The sequence below is a fragment of the Dermacentor andersoni genome, chromosome 3 (assembly GCF_023375885.2).
Source record: "Dermacentor andersoni chromosome 3, qqDerAnde1_hic_scaffold, whole genome shotgun sequence".
NCBI classification, from domain to species: domain Eukaryota; kingdom Metazoa; phylum Arthropoda; class Arachnida; order Ixodida; family Ixodidae; genus Dermacentor; species Dermacentor andersoni.
Genome location: NC_092816.1, coordinates 182,994,972 through 183,017,762, shown reverse-complemented (window position 1 = coordinate 183,017,762; position 22,791 = coordinate 182,994,972). Strand labels below are relative to the sequence as shown.

General features: G+C 43.4%; 1 long non-coding RNA gene across 1 annotated transcript in view; it reads right to left on the bottom strand.

The window, feature by feature from the left end:
- Positions 1 to 20,824: 20,824 nt before the first annotated feature.
- Positions 20,825 to 22,791, bottom strand: part of LOC140216487 (uncharacterized) — a 45,690-nt gene continuing 43,723 nt past the window's right edge. The window contains exon 2 of the long non-coding RNA XR_011893175.1: positions 20,825 to 21,052. This is a non-coding gene — a long non-coding RNA (uncharacterized lncRNA). The remainder of the gene's footprint in view (positions 21,053 to 22,791) is intronic.

Genomic DNA, 22,791 nt, shown 5'->3' with positions numbered 1-22,791 from the left:
AAATTATACAGATGGAGCATCCTTTTTTTTTTATGCTGAAGTAAACAATCACTATATGCACATGTGATTAATGTGCATGCACTAGAATAACTTTCACCAGTCATATTATGTCAGCAAGACAGCAAGGTGGGCGAATTGGTTAGGATTTATCTTAGTTTTGGTAACAGCTAGCGCAAAGGTACGATGAGTAGAAAACGTTATTAAATACACGAGCAGGGCTGTTAATGGTTTGTGAACACTTTTCTGTAACGCTATGTGTTATATCCGCGTCCACAGCGACCAGGCCGGCATGGATAAGCGTAGGTTATGATTGAGCTCTTCCTTGTCATTTCACGCGCTGACAACCACGACTTATTACAATACGGCAGTTTCTTAACGTTTGCTAATCCGGCTTGGGCAAAGCTCCCGTCGTTGTGTGCCACCTCACGTCCGCCGTACGCGGTGCCGGCCGGGCAATAATAGATTGACTTTTGGATGGTAGTACGCTCGCTGCGTGATGGCACCCCGCAGGTGAAGGGCATGGGAAAATAGCCCATTCTTACGACGCGGGGTTCGGTATGTGACCTGTGATTAGCCCGAGGGTTCAGATTAACTGCGTAGCTGTTGCGCGGCCCAATGCTTCGCGCTGCCCGATTGTAGACGGTGGACATTGTAACATATTTTAATTTCGCTTGCGTTTCGCTCGCGCAAGAACTTTCCACGACTCGCTGACTTCCCGTCTGTCGCCAATGAATGTTCCCCGGCCAGACGCTCCTAGGTCCAAGCCCGGCCCGGGCCCGAGTCAGCAATTGCTTGGCCGCCCCGAGCATCCTTGGACCGAGTTTGGCATATGCGGCCGACAACGCTTTCTGTCTGGCCAGTGCTAGTAGTAAAATCGTGTTTTGTCAACAATTAAGTTAGCGTGTTGACGGTACGTGAAACGTCGATCGCTTCAGTATCGCAGCTTTGTTGGCATTAGCTTTTTTTTTCTTATTGTGTTACACAATAGGTGCGATTGCGATCACTTTATTCCGACGGTTATGCTATGTTATGATAGAGCAGGCAGGCCGGATCGAGATGCCGTACTCGCTAGGGCTTTTCCTTGCCGTGCTGCGCGTACACTATCACCGATAGGTCGTTTATATGGACGGTAGGTAACAATAATAACGATAACCCCGAGAAAAGAATCCATTGACATTCTGGCCCTGAAGATAGGTTCATGTTTGCCGAATCGCACCGTATGTATGTACGTATGACTCGGTCGAATTGACACGTACAGTTGAGAGGCTCTCATGAGATATGCTCGCCGACGACATGCCGATGAAGTGCTGTTTAGTATTTTTCTCGCACACAACTATGTAAACGAACTTCCTATTAGCGTGTAGACGAATGATGAGGGCGGCATATAGGTACAGTACCGTACATATTCGCCTGAAGAGGAACATTACAAATGTGCACAGGGTATTCACATTTTATTAATTCAATGATGATATATGCGGGCTGTGTGGACCTTTAGGGTGTAGTGTAATACGCAATGTAGGTATGAAGTATTAAGAACACAACAAAATTTCTTGTCATATGACCAACTGAGTAAAATCTGCTTTTCAAGTGAACAAACATACCCCACAGGAATGCCACTTGTAGCTTTTTCAACTGAGCTACCACATTTTTAGTCACATATGCAGCTAGGGTATGCAATGCAATTTTAGAACATGGCTTAATTAGCAAAAAGCTTTCATAATCTTGAATACAGTTAATGCATTAGAGGTGCAGCCTTAGTTACTGTACACATTGCATAATCTGCACACTGCAGAGCATTAATTTGCATAATTTGTATTTGTACTTTCTTCTGCATGTGGCTGCAAGCCTTTGTTTTCAAGAGTGCGCCTAGGAAGAAAAGTGTTTGTGTTTGGTTTGGATGATGCACTTCGGTGGCCAAGAGAAGAAACATGCAAATTATAATATTTTTTTTTTATTAAGATAGCTGCATTGGACCAGCAGGACCTACCTTTCATACCATGATTAGGGCAAGACAGATGGCACCTGACAAAATCCAGAAAATGTATCATCCACTCTGAGTAATTGGTGAGCAAGCTTCAATACCATGAGGGGCCAGTGAGCCTTGGCTTTGGTATGACAGGAACAGTCTTGAAAATACCAAAACATATGTGCATAAGGGACAGGAGTTGCCTCTGTCTGAAACCCACTGATGACTCCATTATAAACATAAGCAGCAGTGCTTGTGCCATGCCCTGCTGCTTAATTTCAGAGAGACTAAGAGATGAACGAAAGGCATAGATAGAAACATTGAGAGGAGCATTATTTATGTTCTTTTGCAATATCATGGTGCAATTACCACAAATTATAAACACTGCAATAGTTGTCTCTAGCTTGCTCATTTTAATAATCGTTCCATTCACAGTCTCAACTCAACAGCATAACACAACATATTAACTTATTGCGCTAAAGTCTGAGAGCGTGTTGGTTACATATACTACATTTGGTTACATTTACGTATACTGGATGAGTGAGGGGCATATGAACACACTTAGTGCTGCTTTCCAACTGAGATTATTCAATCCATTGAGCAACCTGACTTTAAACTTTTGCAGGTGACTGTTCAAGTCAATGCACATACATTTACCCACATCTACTGTTTGTTCTATATTGATTTCTCTTTTACGAGTAATCACTGTGGATTATAAGGGATATTACAATTAAACATTGAAGGCCATAATTATGAAAATAATATGGCCTTTGAAAACAAAAAGCATAGACAGGCCATCAAAATGACAGCAAAAATAAAGAATAAATTAATTGTTTGTTTAAAAAGAAGTCTAATAAGCCTATTAAATCACCCATGACATGCCTCTTAATTGGCTCTTGAAAGTTGAGCTCCAAGGCTGGCATGCTGTGTATATCACTGACAGTAAGCACCAGACTAGCAATACCAGAGTAACAGGGGAATCACCCATTGCAATCACCTCTGAAAATTTAGTCAATGGAGTTAGAGAGCTCTTCTCAATCACCTTTCTAGCAGCGGAGTAACACTGTACCATTTTGGAACGATACATTTGTGTTTCTCTGACATGACCCAAATACCTCAAATGGATCCCAGTACATATGGGAGAAGTAACCATGAATGGCCCTCCCAACCTCAATGAGAAGGCCGACCGAGCCGCGCGAGAACTAACCCACCGCGTCTCGGACAGCGACGGCACAACACCCCGCAACCCCCGGGGAAAGGGAAAGGACTGCGGGGAGGCAACGACAACGAAGTAGCGATATGAGACAACAGGGACAGACTGGTCACGTACCACGACATACTGACACACTATACGAAACGAGGAGAAATATACCCACAACCCCGCAAACAACTCGACAGGTTTCAAGAAACAGATTGGAGGAGGTTGCAAACCAGAACATTCCGAAACCCAGTACATTTAAACAGAGTAAATTCAACACAATACCCAGACGCGAGCTGCAAGCTCTGCAAGCACGAAGCCGCAGACAATGCACAGATCTCATGGAAGTGCACACAGATCAGATCGATATATCTAGAGGACAAGATAGAACAGGACCTTCTCGAGGAGCGATAGCTAAGCGCTCTGACTAGCTCGGAACTACACGACCAACTATGGGCTATCCAGTGGGCCCGGGCAGCAGTGGAAAGGCTATGCCTCACCGCACATAATGCCCGGGTGGCCTGAGCCTGGGCTGGAAACCTTGCAGATCCTTTTCTCATTAAAGTTATTTCTGTACGTCCCTCCCTGGTTCAAAAAAATTTACCTTCCTAAACGCCATGTGCATCTTTAGAGGCATGACTTATAGATATACACTGGCAATTTAATCTCTCCCCCATGGATGCTAAAAAGTCTCAAAAGGCAAAATGCTACTCGCTGATAGATGCTTCATATCAAAGAACATTTGCCCTTTTTACACATAATGCTTTGTTTAAGGTCACATTCAGAGCAAGTGAAAAGCACAATTAGGCCTATAATTCCCTGCCTGTAATGATACTTTGTACAAACTTGCTGTGAAACAGTATTGCATGAAGCTACACTGACTCTCTACAACTGCAGAAGATTACTCTTTTCATTCAGGCAGCAGTGACATTTCTTTCCATTCATAATAAGTGAGTCAAGATGCCTGTGCTCACATTATTAAAATTACGTATTTCCTGATAATAAATTGCAGTTAAGAATACTGCGTCCTTGACAGTGCTTGCAAAATTGATGCAGCAATGGCTGTCAAACTTGAGCGTAAAAGCATGTGTCGCATCAGAGCAAACTTTTCCGGGTAGAAAGACGGCAAGTGAGCCTGGCACAAGAGGTGCGGGTAGATACATGTTCTTGATGTTGTTGTGTTCTTTGTTATCTGCCATGGCATTGAAAAGGCCAGAGATGTGTCCCTGTACCTAGTGTAAGCAAGCATTAAAAGTGAGTAGTTGTGAAGCTTGTGTATCTTCTGACAAAGCTATGTGGCTTTACTGTCTTGCTTCAGCTGCTAAATGGCACTCAAGGAATTGGTGTGTCTGTATTTGGGTGAAGTTTGATAAAAATGAGGCTGCCTCATTTGTGTAATGTGTGACTTTACCGTGTACCAGCCCCGTTCTGCAGACTCTTGTCATGTATGGTATGAAGCTTAAGTAGAGTTGCAGACATCCATTGTAGATTCCTTATTTTTATAAAGAGGGAAGTACTTAAGGCTGACTGATACTATGCTTCCATTTCTTGTAATAGCAGCGTCTGTACAAAATACATTGGTCCAAAGGAACATCAGTGTACAGCCGTGCCATGGCCTTAAGTCTGTTCTTGCACCCAAGCAATCAGAAGTGACTGCAACATGCAACCTCTTTAATTCAAATGCTCATTCACATTGAATTAGCAATGCTGCCGTCGTGTTCACCTGGGCATGTTCTTCAGCGAACAGAGGGAGAGCAGCTATTGCCCTCATCACGTTCTGAATAATGATCTCAATCTGGTCCCTCTGCTTCAGTGAGGGCCAGTAAAACTGCGCCTGATAAATAATATGTGGCTGGAGTGCAGACCAAACAGCATTACTGGCTATTTCGGTACAATCTTCTCCACATTTAGATGCAATCCTTCCTATCAGGTGGAAGGTTGACATTGGTGTCTTCTTTATTTTGCCTAGCCAATTTGATCTTGTTCCGGATTGGCGAACATCGAGACCAAGGATCCGTACTTCTATTTCTTGTAACAAGGACCAGTGCCGGTAGCCAGGAATATATTGGTGCATGTGTTGGGGGGGGGGGGGGGGGGGGTGAGCATTGTCTGCACATCGTCCTATGCCAGGTAAACAGACATGTTGGGTTCGGGGGCAAGGAGTTACGTTCCCGGTGTAGAGCATGCTGCAAAGCAATGCCGGTCTAGCCTGGTGTGGTTGGAAACGCCTTTCTCAAACTAATTGCCAATAATTGTTAGAAAGCTATATTGTGGCTACTTTTCCTTGCAGCAAGGTGTGTATTGTCCAAAATGAGTGATGCACGAATGATAGATGTCGCTGCACCTATTGGTGCCTGAAAATGTGAGCCACCATTCAGGAGCACAGCAGTACTGGACGGTAGTGCTAGTAAATTTACATAATTAGCAAGGCTTCAATATGCATACCCTGGAGTTAAATGTCATTTTTGATTAAAATGGCTGTAACATATAAGTAGGCTTTGTTTTTTGTGGCCATTATCTGGCTTTCGCGCACCCCCTGGATGGGCTGTATTATTCTTGCATCCCTCTGACAACAAACATTTGCTTGTGAGTACTTCCTGCTACCTTTATTACTGATTTCTTTTCTTGATACTCAGATCCCTGTCTTTGCAATGTGGCCTCTGGCTGTTTATGTTCTTAGGAATGCAGACTTGTATGATGTTAACATATCTGAAAAGAAGCAGTATACACACTGAATACTTGAATGATAGAAAGCCACTGCTGTAAAATTAATGGTCAATCTCGGAAAGGGTCAGCTGAATTGGCCACAATGAATAATTTACTGAAGCTATAAAAGCTGCTTTTCTGAATAAATTTTCCAAGACAAATACAGCAATATGCGTGTCATGTTTGACGAGAATTCACAATTACCTGAAGCATCGTTGCTTTGAGAATTAGTCCCAGGTGCCACAAGCACACTTGATGCAGAAGCTTGAAAGCAGTACAGTGACAGCCACACACCTCTACCACGTGGAATAAAAAAATATCCCAGACGGTAGCACACTACTCACCCAGTTAAAAAAACAAACACATGTTGTCATTTATTGAAATTGCTCTTTATTTTTAAAAGTTCAATTCAGAACAAGTTACTACAGACTGTATTAATGTTTATGTCGGTTTCCATATTACATGCACCTCTGTGGCAACAAAATGCTGCACATACGCAATCAGTCATGCATGCCCTCCTACAAAGAGTGAAATGGAAACTGAGTGAATCAAGTGACATGTGGCTCATTTGTAGTTGTAGGTAAACTTGATGGCTGATAGCACTAAGGGCAAGTAATAGTAGTATAAAGTTTATTTCTCTTAGTGGTTTGGGCAGTCGGTGCGTCCCTCAGTCCAGGGCTCCACTGATCTCTGTGGTTTGCTGGGCTTGATCGAGAATAGCCCTCTGGTTCTCTACATCTTCACTAGCAAGCCAAACATCCCAGTGCCCGTTACTTGGCACTTACGCCGTAAGGGGCGAATTGGAATTTGGAGGCTGTAGTTTATACGTTCATGTTACGTGGGCAAGAGTTGGCAGCTCCTCGCACCAAGAACACATACTTTCATAGAATGCAGGGTGTACCTTAGTGAGTATTTGTAGGTGTAGATATGTGTTAGTCTGTACACAGCGCGAATCCCTGGCCTGTTCCTCCATAAGGTTGGAGTGCGGGCGGCTGTATTTTTGTCTCTCTTTTTCCTGGTTTTCGAAGGTGTTGTGTGGGTCAATGGGAGTTCCTTGAAAGGACTGACTAGTGCTCGGATGCTTATTGCTCGAGCAGTTCGGTCCACCCTCTCATTTTCCTCGAGTCCAGAGTGCGCCGGGCACCAAATTACCACCCGGTGCAATTCTGTGAATTTTGCATGGGACGGTACCCGTCATGCACGAACAGCATGCTGCCTTAGAGTCCATCATGGCCAATGCAGATTGTTTCTTTTGCTTCTGCATCTCGAAAGGCCAGCGCTATGGCTGCTGCCTCCACGGTGCAGGTTAAAGGGTTCCGAATGGAAGTTGTTATTCCTGTGGACCAATTGAAGGCCACTATTTTGAATTTGTCTGTTGCCACTCTACATGCATCTGTGTAGTATACGTCTGGATTTCTTTCACATTTCTTTTGTAAAGCCTTTGATTGCACTTTTCTTCTGCTTTGGTGGTGTTCCGTGCTCATATTCTTTGGGATTCGTGAAACTAGAATTTCCTCTCTTGTTTGTCTGGGTAGCAAAATTGTTTTTTCTCAGCCATACTGCGCTATCAGGGGATATCCTGCCCTTTGTAACAGAGCCTTTCCTTGTTTTGTAGAATTCAGATGTTCTCTCTGAGGCATGACCACATGCCGTGTCATGTTCTTCATATGTGTTGTGAATACCAAGAGCCTCCAGCTTTTTGGCACATGTGTTTTTGGGAGCCCTAGCTGCCCTGATGATGGAGCTCACTTTAGACATTTCAGCCTTATTTAGTTTTTGAAAGGGGAGGCTATAGGCCACCCTGCTAATAATTAATGCTCGCACAAGTCTGACTGCCTCCGCTTCTTTGAAGCCTCTTTTTTGTTTTGTGACTCTGTGGATCATTTGTGCCACATTCCTTGTTCTTTGTCTTAATGTTTCTAGCATGTGTGATGCCCTGCTGTTGTCTTGGTACAAAAACTCAGAATACATTCAGGTATGTGGACACCAAGGGCAAGAAACAAGGAAGGAAATTGAGATTGGCTGGGTGGTTTCTTTTGATGCAGTGAAACGTAACTAAATCCAAGTATGCATTCACACGACATCTGCACATGAACACGTTACTAAAATACATAAAAGCCTGACCAAGCAAACAAATTCGCAGGCCTATTTGAATTTATTCCATTTGTCCTTTTCAGCACTGGTCAAACTTGCAATACATATGACTATGAAAACACATGTAGTTAGTGTCTGTATACAAAAAAAAGAAATTGTAGGCTGTAACTGCCTGAAACTGTGATTTCTAATGCACAAACCTTTGTGCATAGACAACTTGATACAAGGAAGTGCTGGTACAGATTTCCCAGTGAAAATGCATGCAGTTTGAAGCTTATTTCACAAAACTGACAAAATGAACATAATTGTGTGCACACACTGCGTGAATCCATTTAACACAGAAACAGGCTGGCTGTTCGCATTGTTCATGCTGCATAACAGTAATTTGCCGCCTTAAAAATAATGTTGCTGTGACGCAAATCGCTCCCAGTTGAAAAAGACAACAGGAATTCCTGTCGCAACTACGGAAATTTCTGTTGTACGACAGAAGTTCCTGATGTTTCTGTAGTTGCGACAGACATTTCTGACATTAATCCTGATGTCCCAGTAGAATCATCCTGTCGTGAAGACCAAGAGTTCTGAAGTCGCAACAACTTTCTATCGCAACAGCGATTCTGACGTCGCAACAGGAACTCTCTGTCGGGACTACACATTTTCGGTCGTGGCGTTAGAAATGTGCCACTTTCTGTCGCAGCGACATAATTTCTGATGCCGCGACAGAAGCGCTTTCAGTCGCGACGCTTTAAAATTGTATGTCAATTTCGCATCGGTGGTGTACCCTGTACTTTTCTCTTGCGCGGTATTCAATCGTGCTTCTCTGAAGCCGGCAATGCTGATAGCACGGACACCGGTATTAAAGTCGACGTGGCCAATTGTTATAATTGCGCCGTGACGACGAAGCACCATAAATGCCCTACCGGCCTCCTCAAAATCGGCCGCTGATGAAAATCATATCATCTGCGGGAATGGCTGCGTATCCGTTTTGTGTTACTTGGTAAGATGTGGCACACAGGCCTGTGGACTTGCATGTGCCGCTACACTGACACAGTTAACTTCCCAGAAATATTGCATAAGCTTTTACAAAGCGAAAAAGAAGTTTTGGGTTGTTCCACAAAGTTGCGTGAAAAGCTGTCTCGCTCGGGTCTCATTATTCTGGTACAGCGCTGCCGAGAGATGCCAGTATGCTGTCAGAATGAACAATCATCCACGAATGTTTATGCAGCTATCTTGCATTGAACACAGAATTATATGCGCGCTCAAAAGTGCAGAGCGAGAGACAACTGTCGAAATTAGCAGTAACAACCTAACAGTGTCCCCGGTCACCGTTGTCTATTTCTGTATTTCTTATTTAATATGGATATCCTACAGCAAAATCGATGTTCTAGCACTACACAATGTACCTGTCGATGGTAAGAACACTTTTACTTTTCTAGAGATGTGGCAGTTGACGCGGTGGAATAAAAGCGCATGTCGACTCTTAAAATGCAAATATAAACATAAACGCAAAGTGTTTGTATAGCTAAAATAAGCACCAAGACGCATATTCGGCGTGGCGTAGTGGTAAGATGCTGGGCTCGGCATACCTCGGTCCGAAGTTCGAATCCCGTGCGGGGAGATCTTTCTTCCCTCTATTTTTTCTTTTTTTCTACAAACAAATTTACATAGCCTTAAAGAGGTCTCTGTCAGTTTTTAATTGAATATTGATCAAGAACTACAGGACGTCACACTACGGACAACAGAACGACAGACTAAAATTTCCTGTTCTGTTTTTCACGTGGGCTGTCACAACCTATATCGACACTTAAGGCGAAGTGGTTATCAAACACACCTGATGACGAAACTCCAATACTCTTTGACCCGCCGTGGTTGCTACAAGCGTCCTTGGAGTTGTGCTTAGTATTAAGCACGAGGTCACAGGAACAGATCATGGTTCTGACACGTAAAACACGACAATTAAATTGAAAAAGAGAAAGAAAAAAGTTGAAACGTCTCTTTTTTGTGCGGCACTGGCTTCTTGAGTTTTATTGAGAGGACCGGTAAGTCTCAACACCGCGACATAAAAGGTGTGAGCATTATGCGCATAGCGCAATGCTTCCGCGCCGTACTCATCACCGCAGCTTGAAAAGGCCGCGTCAAACATGAGGCAACTGGGCAAGCGGTAATCTGAAACGCGCCGTTTCCAAAGCAGTCGACACCGTACGCGGTCCCATTTTGTGAGGACTGTGGGTGAGGTTTCACTAGCCGCTGTCACATCGTGGCACAGGAGGGAATACCCGAGCACGGCCGCGCGAACCACAAAAGTGTATTGTAGTACACAGATCACGTCAAAGCGATGACTACGCGGTGGCCGATCACAGCCGAGCTGCGCAGTGGGGCATGTAGCTTTCTTGTGAGGTTCCACACTACACGAAACACTCTCCGACGGCCGCCAAAATTACCTCGTAAGCACGCATATAGACACACACGCAGAACTACGATGAGCAAAACAGGTGCCGTCACCGGCGCCGACGACAGTGGCGCTTTGCGGGCTTTGCCTTCAGTTTCACTTTTAGTTGATGGGAAGACGAACAGAAGCGAGGACATTCTGCGGCCTAAGCCGTCGAAGTTTTGCATGGTCTCGCTTCCGAAGACAGCTCGTCAGATGCCGACCGGGGGTTCTGGCAGCGCGACAGGAGATTGTGGTCGACGAGACGAACAAAGCGTCTATTATATCGCCCTAAATAAGTTGGCTTGCACTCCGGAAATGTATAAATTTGCAGAAAGAAAAAAAAAAGAAACAGAACCACTTGGACAATATATCTCTCCTTTCTCGTTTCCTTCTCACAGATGTGTAAAAGAAAAGAAAATAACGCATAAAATAAGAAACAGAACTCCGTTTACGCTAAAGGGAGGCCTGTATCTTCTAAACTCCCTCTTAAAAAGGATGTAGAATTGAGGTACTGTCTCCTTCTTTCATCCGCATTTTGCGAGGGAGAGAAATGGAGGACGCTGAGCATTTCTACACCACTCTAAGGGAGCACGGTTTTCAGGCACGTAGCCTCAAGGGAGGTCACATCCCTTAAGATGCCTTTTTCGGCTCATTTCCGTTTACAGTGTAGCGCTACACGGTAGCTACAGAAGTTTTGAGGAAGATAACAAGATTAAAGGCATGTATAAAAAAGTAACAACAAAAAGTATGCATAGTATGCCTGATGAACTCGAGCAGCCTAGATGAACGTTTGTCAGCAATCCGTCTCAAAGGAGATGCCAATAAGTCATTAGCATCATCATGATGAAATGCGAAAGGAGAGCGTGGCTGCCCCATGACGCATTTCGTAGCCTTCTCACGCACCGGCACAGAATGCACGTTCGAGGCCACGCGCAGCTTTCGTGGTGGTGGCGCTAGATGACGCCAAGTGCCCTCAAGGAAGTAACAAAAAGAACGGTCACTCCAGTTCACTCATCATACATAACTCCTTTCGACGGTGGTAATACGCTGTGTCGCTATATTGATTGAATGTTAGTCATTACCGTCGCCAGTGGTCGTGAGATTGGTTCCGCCGATTCTTTTTCCACGTAAAGAAATAACGAGACAAGCGTCTGGCCATAGTTTATACCTTCACAATAACCCCAATATCGTGAACTAAAAAATCCTACTGAAAATGATTTTGCAGTACCCCATAGGCGGTAATTTAGCGCCGCCATCCGACCGAGTTTCTCCATCAGAGAGGTAAGCGCATTTTGCATACAAGTATCTCAATATTGTAGTGCTGTTGTGCCCTATGCCCAGCAAATTGATGAAGTTCTGTGATGTTCCAGAGGCTAGCACATTTAAATAAATCCTACACAATGCAAGTACATTTATTGCGATATTTTCACTTAAAAACACGTTTGACGAAATCTGCGTAAATCTGGTGGCAAAATGCCGCTGCTTGATTCTTTGAAATTATTTCCATCTTGGACCATTCACGAGGGACGCTGTGATTTATCCCTGGTCTAAGCAACACACATTGTGCTGGCAGCACGACATATTCGTAATACAGTGTTTTAGAGATTCTGTAGGAAGTATAGAAGAGCATTGGACGTTTATTGCGACATCACTCTCGCTAATCATCTAACCAGTGCCAGCAGTGCATGTTATACGGAAATTGTTTGAGAAGGAATGGGCAGCGGCACGTTACAGGGACTGACAACTGTACAGAATGTGCTGTGAGACGTCGAACCAAGCGGTCTGCACGCACCAAACATTCTTAAGCAGATGCCCGATTTCATTTCTTTCATCATTTCCGCACTTCCATGACAAAAAGAAGCTACAACCAAACTTGCCTTTATTATGTGTAGGCTTTATAATGGTTGTGGTCAACAAAAACAACAAAAAAGGCACCTTTCGATTCTTCTCGTCTGCACTCGTGGGCACGCAACAAATCGCGAGCGGCAACGATAGCAGCCACGTTTACACTGCTACATTAGAAGTGCACCCTATTCATACGCCGACGTTTGTAACACAGCTAAGATATTCACCCGCCCTTACCGGAAACGTGCCGTATTAGGATAGCAGTGAAGACAAATGCCGCAGTTTCCGCAGCATGCCCGCCATGTGTTCCTATATCACTGGCAGCTCAGCGCGCCCATCTCTTTCTGTCCCCTCAAAGTGGACATGACTATGTTATTGCCGCAAACTTGCCGATATTATTCATTACTGACAAGGAAGAAACTGTTTGAATGCCCGTAATGTACTCACGAGAAGAAAAAAAAATCGCGTTCGGCTTGCTCCCCCGGCCGCCATATCTTTTGGTGTCCCACACTGCATACAGCGGCAGCCGCCTATTTGTTGGCCTGTTGTCAGCCCGTAGCAAATGCCAGATATTTTTTTTCTTTTTGCAGAAAACTTAACCCACGCAATGATCGCACCCCTGAATTTGAGTCTTTTTTTTTTACAAAAAGTGCGATCATTATGCGAGTAAATAGGGTAATACACAGAATGTCTAGCCTATAAAGCGGTTGTATACAAATGGGGGCAGCCAACTCTAGTGTGACAATAAACAAATATTTGTTCTCGCAATAATAAAACGAGTCATAAAATATATCCTCACAAATCTGGAAATTATTGCACAAAGAACCTTGCTAATTGTCACATTAGTGTCCTAAACAAGATCTTTTGATGTTTATAATTTCTAGTTTAATTCACTTCCTCTAGTAAATGGGCTCTGACCTAGAATACTCAGTGTAGGAGACTAACCCAGACCTGGATCATCATCATCATCATCATCATCATCATCATCATCATCATCATCATCAGCCTGGTTACGCCCACTGCAGGGCAAAGGCCTCTCCCATACTTCTCCAACTGCCCCGGTCATGTGCTAATTGTGGCCCTGTTGACCCTCCAGACCTGGATGCCAATATTTAAATCTGGTATAAAGACATTCATCCCATAACCATGTCAATGCTATGTCATCAGAAGCGTGCATCCATGGACATATAGTTTGTAAAATTATTTTTACATTATGTGTACCGTTACTCTTGCACTAATAAATTAGGAAATGCATTTTCTATTTAAAGCACTGCTGTAAACCTTTGTGTTTGAGAAATGCAATACTCAAAAGTGTAACGCAACCGATGTGTGCATGAAACCTACGATGCCTTTGACATTCGTCAGTTTGGCAAAGAGGCACTGAGAACTGCCAAGGGCATCATAGCTTTCATGTCTCAAACCTTGTATGCGAGTACCACCGGTATCTTTGCAGTGAAAGGAAGTCACATTATTATCACACTGATGAGGGAAACTCATGTTTCTCTAGTTTAATATTTTCTTTTTTGTGCTCCTATATTCTTCACTCTTAAATTTATCCTACACCAGAGCCCATGTTAGGTTACATTCCTTGAACACTTTGCAGTGCTGTAGATTATCAAAAGGAAGAAAAAAATGCCCTATGTTTGCATTTTAGCCTTCTGTATAACAAGAATTATGAACCTATCAATTACATACACAAGTACAAAAGAACTACGAAGAACTGGGCATAAAGACGGACATACTTCATAATAGCAGGAATCGATGGCGAGAATTCTAATAGAAAGGAACCATTAAAAACTAGGCACTAAAGACACATATTAATTATAATAACAAAAGCATTTGCCAGGAAATTGAAGACACAAATAGAATGCCTATTCAAATCACTCCACCCCAAGATTCATCCATGGTTCGATAAGTGACCACAGCTGGTGATGCTGTGGGATAGATGGGAGCTGAGGTACAGCTGTGCAATAGGCGGAACATGTAGAGGGGTCACCAAAGGTTGCGCGCTGGTTGCACAGCAGGTTGCCTTGGTCTCAGGACTCGCTCGACACTCATGCGTTGAGCCTGGTTATACGTCGTTTGCAGGAGGCCTGGCCAGAGTGTGTGGCATGGCTTGGGTAAAATTTCGTGGCAACCTCAAAAACACAGATCCATATCTATAAGCACCAAAATATTCTTCACCATAGGGCAAACCTGAAGTGCCATCTGCACATAGCAGATAATGAAAACAGACACAAGTCACCAGACTCGAGGTATACAAATGTGCGAAGGTGTAAATGAATGTGAAGAGCTGCTTATAGGATGGGATGTTTCATTTTTATCTTTTGTCGATCAATGATAATATCTGAACATAAAGGCAAGTGTACACGGCCCTCCCTATTTGTGTAAGTAGGCTATTCCATGCGAGCTGTCCTAACCTGGCACACGACCACTTGGAATTTATTTTTGAAAAACTGGAGGCCCTTCAACATAGGACAAATGGTAATTTCAAGAAATACATAACTCAAAAAGTTTTTTTACTGGCGCAAGCACTAAGTGAGACTTTGTGTAAAGCGCCAAACTATGCCTTATAAAAGGCATAGCGAAAAAATTGGTTCCTTCATCAAGAGGGCCAAAATTTTCAGGACAATAAAGAGAGGCCTTACACCAAAAATTGACCTGCTTATTAGCCACTGCTCAGTTTATTATGGGTAATTAAAGATGGACAAAATGGCCTATTAACTTTATTTTCATAGAACTGGCTTACAGCAAATGCTGCAAATTTTTGTAATCTATGTGTTTAGGACATGTGCTGTATGCAAAAACTGGTTTCAGAAAGATAAATTATGCATCAGTGCACAGATGAGCATGAACTTGCAAAAAAAGTCAATATTGGTGTATGTTAATCAGCATACTTACTACTGAGACAGTCCTAGTAAATTTATGCCCACTACCATGTATGAGACTACATCGAATTGTTTAAATTGCTAAAGCTTTATCAAAGCAGTTTTTGTGTTAAGCAAGAAAAAAAATTGTACAAGTGGTCTCCCACTAGTTTCAAAATTTGCATCGCGTTTCATCTAATCCACATAGCCTCTTGGCGGCTAAGACAAAATGCATGGACTTGAGCATTCCTGCACCGATAGCAGAGAGTCTAAACTGCTTCGAAGTTCATTCTTTCATTGCTGAGTGGCTACAAGCCACTTCACTCAAAAAGTTGCCACTTAATTACATGTACTTACCTTAATCTTTCTGTCGGCTCCAGCCTGCTTGGCATCATCACTAAGGCTGCCTACTCCCTAGTGGACGTAGTCGGGACACGCTGGTGGCAGGACGCAGTGGCAGGAGCCGCCAAAGGCTTCGAACTCCCTAGTGGACGTAGTCAGGACACGGTGGTGGTAGGACGCAGGGGCGGGAGCCACCAAAGTGTACCTGCAGCAAATTTGCACAAATGTTCTTAGTCCTACCTTGTCACAATTTACAAGAAAAATTCAGCTGTCTGTGTAACATGGATACGAATACGAATAAAGGTAAACAGTTAGGTCCTACAACACAAGTAGAAGGTCGACAAAGAAGAAATGGTACTTATGTTTATGGAAATCCAAGCAATGACAAAAAAGAATGCATCCGATTTGTGCATGGAAACCTGAGCTCACACCATCAAGTGATCTGCTAGTGAACCGCAAGCCTCTTAAAATGTCATTGTATATTTTTTACATGCATTATGTTAAGCTGCTATAAAACAAGTTCAAGATGTCTAAACATCAGTAAATCACGAAGCTAATTCAATTAACGACTTCCAGTGGTCGTTAATGCAACAAAGTGCAAGCTCTGAATGAAGCTGGCCAAACTGGGTAGTGAAAAATAACAATGTGCTTCTCTACATCTTGTTTTTCTGGCTTTCGCTGTAGCATTAGAATACACAAGAAATTTCACATTCCTGACATTTCACCCTTCTAATTTTTATTCATATAATGCATATGCTTCAGCAAGAGCAATAATGCTGTATTTTAATCGTAAATATTGATAGAACAAGAAATTTTACTGGAGCCAACGTGTTGACAAGAAAACTTATCTTCTTCTCTTTCTTTGAAACATTGGCTCCAGCGATGCTCCTTGTTCTATGGCTCTTCATCGTTTCAAGTCTCTGTCTTCCTGTGTACCCCTGTACTTTCAATGTTGTATCAATGAAATTGTAATAACGGTGAATTAGTAAATGTAGCTGATGAAGAACTTGGGCTTGTTGGTAGATAACGACAGAGTAACTGCACAAAATTGAGATACGCACAAAGGAGGCTTATGTGTGTCGTCTACTCCAGCCATGTCTCGCCTTTGGGCAATTACTCTATCTCGATGTAAAACCCTTTGCACAATAATGCTAAAATCAATATAGGCGCAGAAAGTGGACACGAAAATTACAACAAATAGCATCACATGATAATGAGATAGGCGAAAGTGCCTGCTACGATCTGTCTCACCCATAACGTGCTGGATAAGACGGCGACTTCTTCTGGCTTTTGCCATTTCTTGAATACCTAAAATAAGGTAAATTTCAAAATTACAAAAATACACAGAACAACAGCAGTAGCAGAGGGGATAACGCATTGTTTAGCAAAAGAAAGTAATCTAATCTCTGATACACGGCAGACGAAATTTCCTTTATTACATTAGTAGAAAAATACACCACACTTCATTTCATTCAATGCTGTGAGCATTTCCTGGTACAAGAAGAAAGGTATTTCTGCATGAAAACAGTAAAATAATCATAGCCTTCGACTTTTACAAAATACGCTACAGCGACTAAGCCAACTACAGCTGTATATACCTAATATTGTTATATGCACATTACAATAGCCAAGACAGGATAGACTTGGGTTCATATGCAGCTCACTGGGAGGTATAACTTTGCAATCAACTCATTTGTGCTTGCCAAATACAAGCACTAACATAAGACTACAACTAAAAAGGCCCTTTTTTTTCATAAAACGCCGGACTCAAAATCGAAAATCCACTAGCAATACTACAAATTCTCCACATAACACAGCCAGGTTTTTAAGCCTAGTAGGATTTACTATACAAAGGTTGCAGCAAATTCATGCTTTTAAATATTTACAACTGTGAAAATAAAGATTACATAATAAATAATAACATTGTACATCGGCTTAGAATGTGAGCTAATGTGTTTCCTACTTGCAGCCAAATGCACAATAAATTTGTTCTGTTTCAGCGCTTTTAAAGCGTTGTGTCTGTTCGCTTTTGCATGCAGCCGCCTTACTGCTACGAACATATCTGTGCTGCCACGTCACCAGACGCTCAATAGAGCATTGCAGCACTTTTATTATTCGCGGTAACATACCTAAAGCGCTAGTAAATCTTCAGAATACACAAGCTGTCTTCAATGTTTTCGACGACCTGTCTTCGCCAGCGAAAGCCACACTGGTGCTACTATTGTATCTAGACTTCAAGCTACGCAGTACTTGATATGCTATGGATTTTTCGATGCGACAGGCCACTCGTCACTAGAGTCGTTAAGAACGGTGTCTCTCCTGGCAGTACAGCTTTGCAATAATTTCAGAAGCTCTCCTGAGGCTTCCGTCTGCCAGTAGTATTTTCGCATGCATACGCGCACGCATGCCTACGAAACGTCTGTGAACTGACAAGATACACATGGCGCAAAATGTAGCCATGCCGGAAGGGCCGAGTACGCGCCGTTTGTAAACTCGGAACAAAAGCTGATATGCTTACCTGAGAGGTGAAGAGAAATATCGACCAGGTCACTCCCCGCTGGTAGTCTTTCCTATGCATCTGGCCCTCTATGTGCGTTGCGATCTCTCATATCACAATGAAAGACGCAGTGCAAACCGCAACACTTGGGTGCTTGTGACGCCCCGCAAGCTCCACTTGCTCGATGTCGGCAAAGACGAAATCGACGACACGCCGCTGCTGGCGACGGTCCTCTTCGTCGCAATCACACAGCACAGACAGAAGTTCACACCGTAACTTGCCGCAACGCCTGGTTGCAGTCGCCCCTAACGCAGCGATTTCAGAACCACTCAAATACAACGTACTCGCGCGTGATGCAGTGCAACTGCAAAATGGCATCATGCTATTGACGGCTTCGGCTTTGGATCATTTTGTATCTGCACAACTGAGCAAAACAGTTGCGCTAGTTTCGGTTTTCTTCCCTCGCGTTGAAATAAAAACTGTTTTGCTCCCTAATAATTTTACGTCACTTAAGTAATGTTCACGAATGAAACAGACATGAATTTAACACGCGTCTTGAAATACTCGCTACGTTCACTTCGCAGAAGCAAAATTTGCTCGTCCGAGTGTGGTTACGTTTGAAATATCTATCTTTGGGCTGTCGGAGCGTGCTCAAAGTGCGAAGACGCGGCGTAATTGTGCTCAATTTGCTTAGCTATAAGGGTGCGGCTGCCCTTGATCTCTGTCGAGTGCAGTTTGCTCTGATGTAAGGTGGAACTATAAAGCCGCCGATGTTACTGAATAATCTAGTGCACCTGAAGCTGCCAGAACTCCGGTATTTCCTCGACAATTTCTTGCGACTGTGTGCCGCTGTCGCCAAATGCGAGCGTAGTCATTTGGCGGAGATTTAGCAACACATTTTCCAGAAATATCGTTCACCGCTGTATCACGACATGGAGAAGCAGCGTTGTTCGTCCTTCATAAAATTTCCTGTTTGTTGCGAATTTTGCGATAGCTATTATATGGACACAACCGTCGATATATATCTGTCGGTGTTGCCGTGAGCTAACCTATAAAGTCCGATAAGATCCTGTCCGGCGCCGTTGGCTGTGAGCGTTAAAATAAGTGTTCGAGGGTGAGCCGGGCTGGATGGGCGCCCCAAGTCAAGCATGTATGAGATAAAATGCGCGCAAGTCAGGGAAGGGAGGGGCTAGTTTAGCGCGCTTCTCCTCTGGCCGTTGCTCTAGCCCGGTCTTGCGCCACCCTCGCTCTGTCTTGGAGATAATTTCCGGTGGATGCATAGCTGGGGGGCGCTCAGATTTGAAGGAAGAGGCAGCAGAGGCGTTCGGTCCGCTGTTAGCGCCCTTCATCACGCCAACCCTGTGACAGCGAGTGTTCGCGGTCATTGAGTGAGATCTGTTCATGTTTGCACGTGCGCGCGTGACACAGTGCTTGCTAATTTAAGGAGTAAGCGAATGTTTACTGCAGTTTATTCAGCCGACGAAACTACGAACCTTGGTTAGTGCAATTGTTCGTGCAGTGGTTCATGCAGCATTGGAGTGAAACTGCTATATTTTTGTTTTTATATTTCTAGGGGGTTCCAAAGCAGTGTTGCGGACGCTAATATCTGTTTCTGGTCACGGAACGAAACGCACTGCGGTAGCCCAGTGGCTTTGGTGTTAAGCTGCTGAGCTCGAGGTAACGGGTCCAATCACAACCACGGCAGTCGCATGCAACGGGGTCAGAATGCCAAAACGCGCGTATACCGTGCATTCCGTACACGTTAAATAGCCCGAGCTGCTGAAAATAAATCTGCAGCTTTCCATTACCATGCGCCTCATAACAAGATCTTGATTTTGATACTGAAATCTTCAAGATTTAATTTTACGTCGCGGAATTACATTTACAATCGACACTGTTAAGTGCGCCTACTGAACTTGTTATCTCGTTGCTGTGTTTTCTTTAGTAGCCAGTACTTTCTTTTAGATTTACTTATGGTCAGAATCCAGTGTGACAAGTCCAGGTATTCCTCAGCATAGGAAACTAGCTATCGCTTAAGCGTGTGGGGTATCAACAAACATGGTCAAGGGAAATTAATATATAGAGTTCGAAGTAATTGCAGAACATGACAAGGATGAAAGAATGAAACACCGCATTACAACCTGGACAGGAACCCGAGGGCCTGCCTAAAACAGAAGACGTTATTTGGTGTTTCTTCTCCTGCATTATAATCTTTCTCTCGCCAGACTCATCTCGAATATCTGAGGATTCGCGATCTTCCACGACGACTCTTCGCGTGCCATTGAGAGTCAAACGACCCACGCGCAAATGTTGACTCTTGTTTTGTTACTCTACTCGCGCAATAGTGGGTCTTCGGAAGAAAAAAAGAGTCAAGTTGCCGTGACTCACTTTTTACTCTCTTTTTTTCTTAGAGTGTATGTCGCTCACATGCATTGCCTGCAAGATTCTCGAGCACCTTATTTACTCGCAGGCTGCCGATCACCTTGAAAGTAATTGCTTCTTCTTTAAGAATCAACACGGCTGCCTACCGGGTTTGTCTTGTGAGACAGCTTTTCGATTTCATCGCTGACCTCCAACTAAACTTAGACTCCTCGTTTCAAACTGACGTCATACACATAGATATCTCAAAAGCCTATCACCGCGTTGCACACAAACGCATATTAAATAAACTCTTGTCTTAATCTTTGGCCTTCAACTCTGTCATGCAATAAATCCTAGTAAAGCTAGTTTTTACATCTTGTGCATAGCTATTTGCTGGGCTATTAATTTTAAGGTCCGTTTGAAGGTACTTGTAGGTAGTCCACCTCAAGCTAGAACATGCTATTATTGCGCGAGATTGATGTTTGCAGATTTTACATGCAAAATTCGTTACCATAAAAAGTAAAAGAATGAATTTTGATGTTTATTTCTTTCATGTACATTCTTATTGTGTGCTTTATACTACGAAGGTAATCTTTTATTTCAGTACCTTGCTTTCTTTTTTACCGACAATATCAATCTTTCTCCGGTTCCACCAAATCCGGCCCGCCTCGTGCAATACTTCGTATTCGTCCATCGCTCAGGCTCTCCCGTTTTCTTTTTGCGAGGCCAGCCTGGCGTTGCCGATTCACTGCAAGGAAAGCCGGAAATAATGAACCCTTTCAGCTAGATACTGTTGACTTTCGAGACATCAAAACCTTTGTCACATTTATTGTCATCACCAAGTTCTGAAACTCTCGGTTATGGAAGAACTGCACCAGTCACTGACAAGTACAAGTATCAGCACTGTAATCGCACGCAGCAGCCGCTTTCTGTTGTCCCCGTCTCGCCTCAGGGATGGAACGTCATTTCCAAACAGTGCGCATTCAATGGAATGGCTGCGCGTACCATAGGAGTATATTTCAAAGCAGTTGTGAAACCAGGAAGCATAGTCGGAGAAGGCGTACACGCTCTTCATACATTAAATCAGGAATAAAATAGTCGAAAGTCAGAGATACAATATATACCGTAATAATGACAATACACATCAGATAAACAATTGCTCGAGTGAAAGCTTAAAAAAATGAACGCTGAGTAGGCCTCGAGCCAAGTTTTTAAAATATCCCACACATTCAGCGTTGCGATTTGCGCCAGAGTGCATGTCATCTGCCTAAGTGCCTACATGGTTGTCTCGTGTCTCCTTCCTTCGTCTGTTGTTTTATTTGGCGCCTTCTTGGTAATCATGTCATCACGAGGACTTTTTGTTGTAGCACGATTAGCACAATGACTCATAAAGACAACAATAGCACTTTGTGTGTGTCTTGTTTTTATAACTGAGTACGGTATTGGTTTGGAGGAGTTGATATGTGTATAGCATGATACCAGATTTTGCGCAGAAAGCAGGTGACGAGTGGTGGTACAGACACAAGCGCGAACTTCTAACAGAAGTTTTATTGCCATGCAAGGTGAAGTTTATACAACGGCAAGACAGTGAGAAAGAACGATGCTAATAGGAGTTATTATTGGTTAATTATGCGGATAATTATTCCGTCGCATACGTAGGCGTCTATTTACTACTTTGCATAGAGAAGGGGATCAGGAACAGAAACGCTGAGGATGTTGAAGTTAAGAAAGGAAGAAGGGTAGAATTTTTATGACCACGGTACTTGCAGGGGAGGCAAAGGGGATGGTATTCATCTAAACAACTGGAACTTGCTAATTAAGCCTATGCCTTCACGGAATATGCAAAATTCTAAACATTGCCATTGCTTTAAAGGATAACGCATAGAACCCAGTATTTTCCCTATATATTGTGTTTCGTACGGAGCAGAGCCAATCCTTCTGAAATAGCAGGATTTCTCCTCTCTGTGGCCCGGACAGACCCAACAAAATGTATTCTATAGTTTCTCAGGCACCAGATTCATCACGATAAGTTTTGGTGGACAGTCCAAGGCGGAGCCGGTATAGGCGTTGAATGCTGCGAGCAGATGAAGTCGATGATGTATCGCCTGAAGGTGACGCGAAAACTGATCTAAAAGTCTTGATATTAGGACAAAGACAAGGTATGACGTGCATCCAGTTAATGACAAAACAAAAAGAACCTATGACGCTTGACCAAAGAATTCAGTTTTAGGCAAAAGTGACATGTGCAGCACGCACTTGGAAACCTTGCGACGGCCAACACGACAAGCCGAGGGTTACCAGCATGTATCCGCAGACCTGGTGATAGATAATCTAGCTCATTTCGTCTTAACCCTGTGTTGATTCTGCAAACACACATTTCATCCCGAAGCGATTAATCTCTTTCGCCTCAATGACCTTCGGTGATTTCTGATTAGAATGCCTAGCGGCAGCCACAGCACCCTCATACACAGGTTTGCAACTGTAATG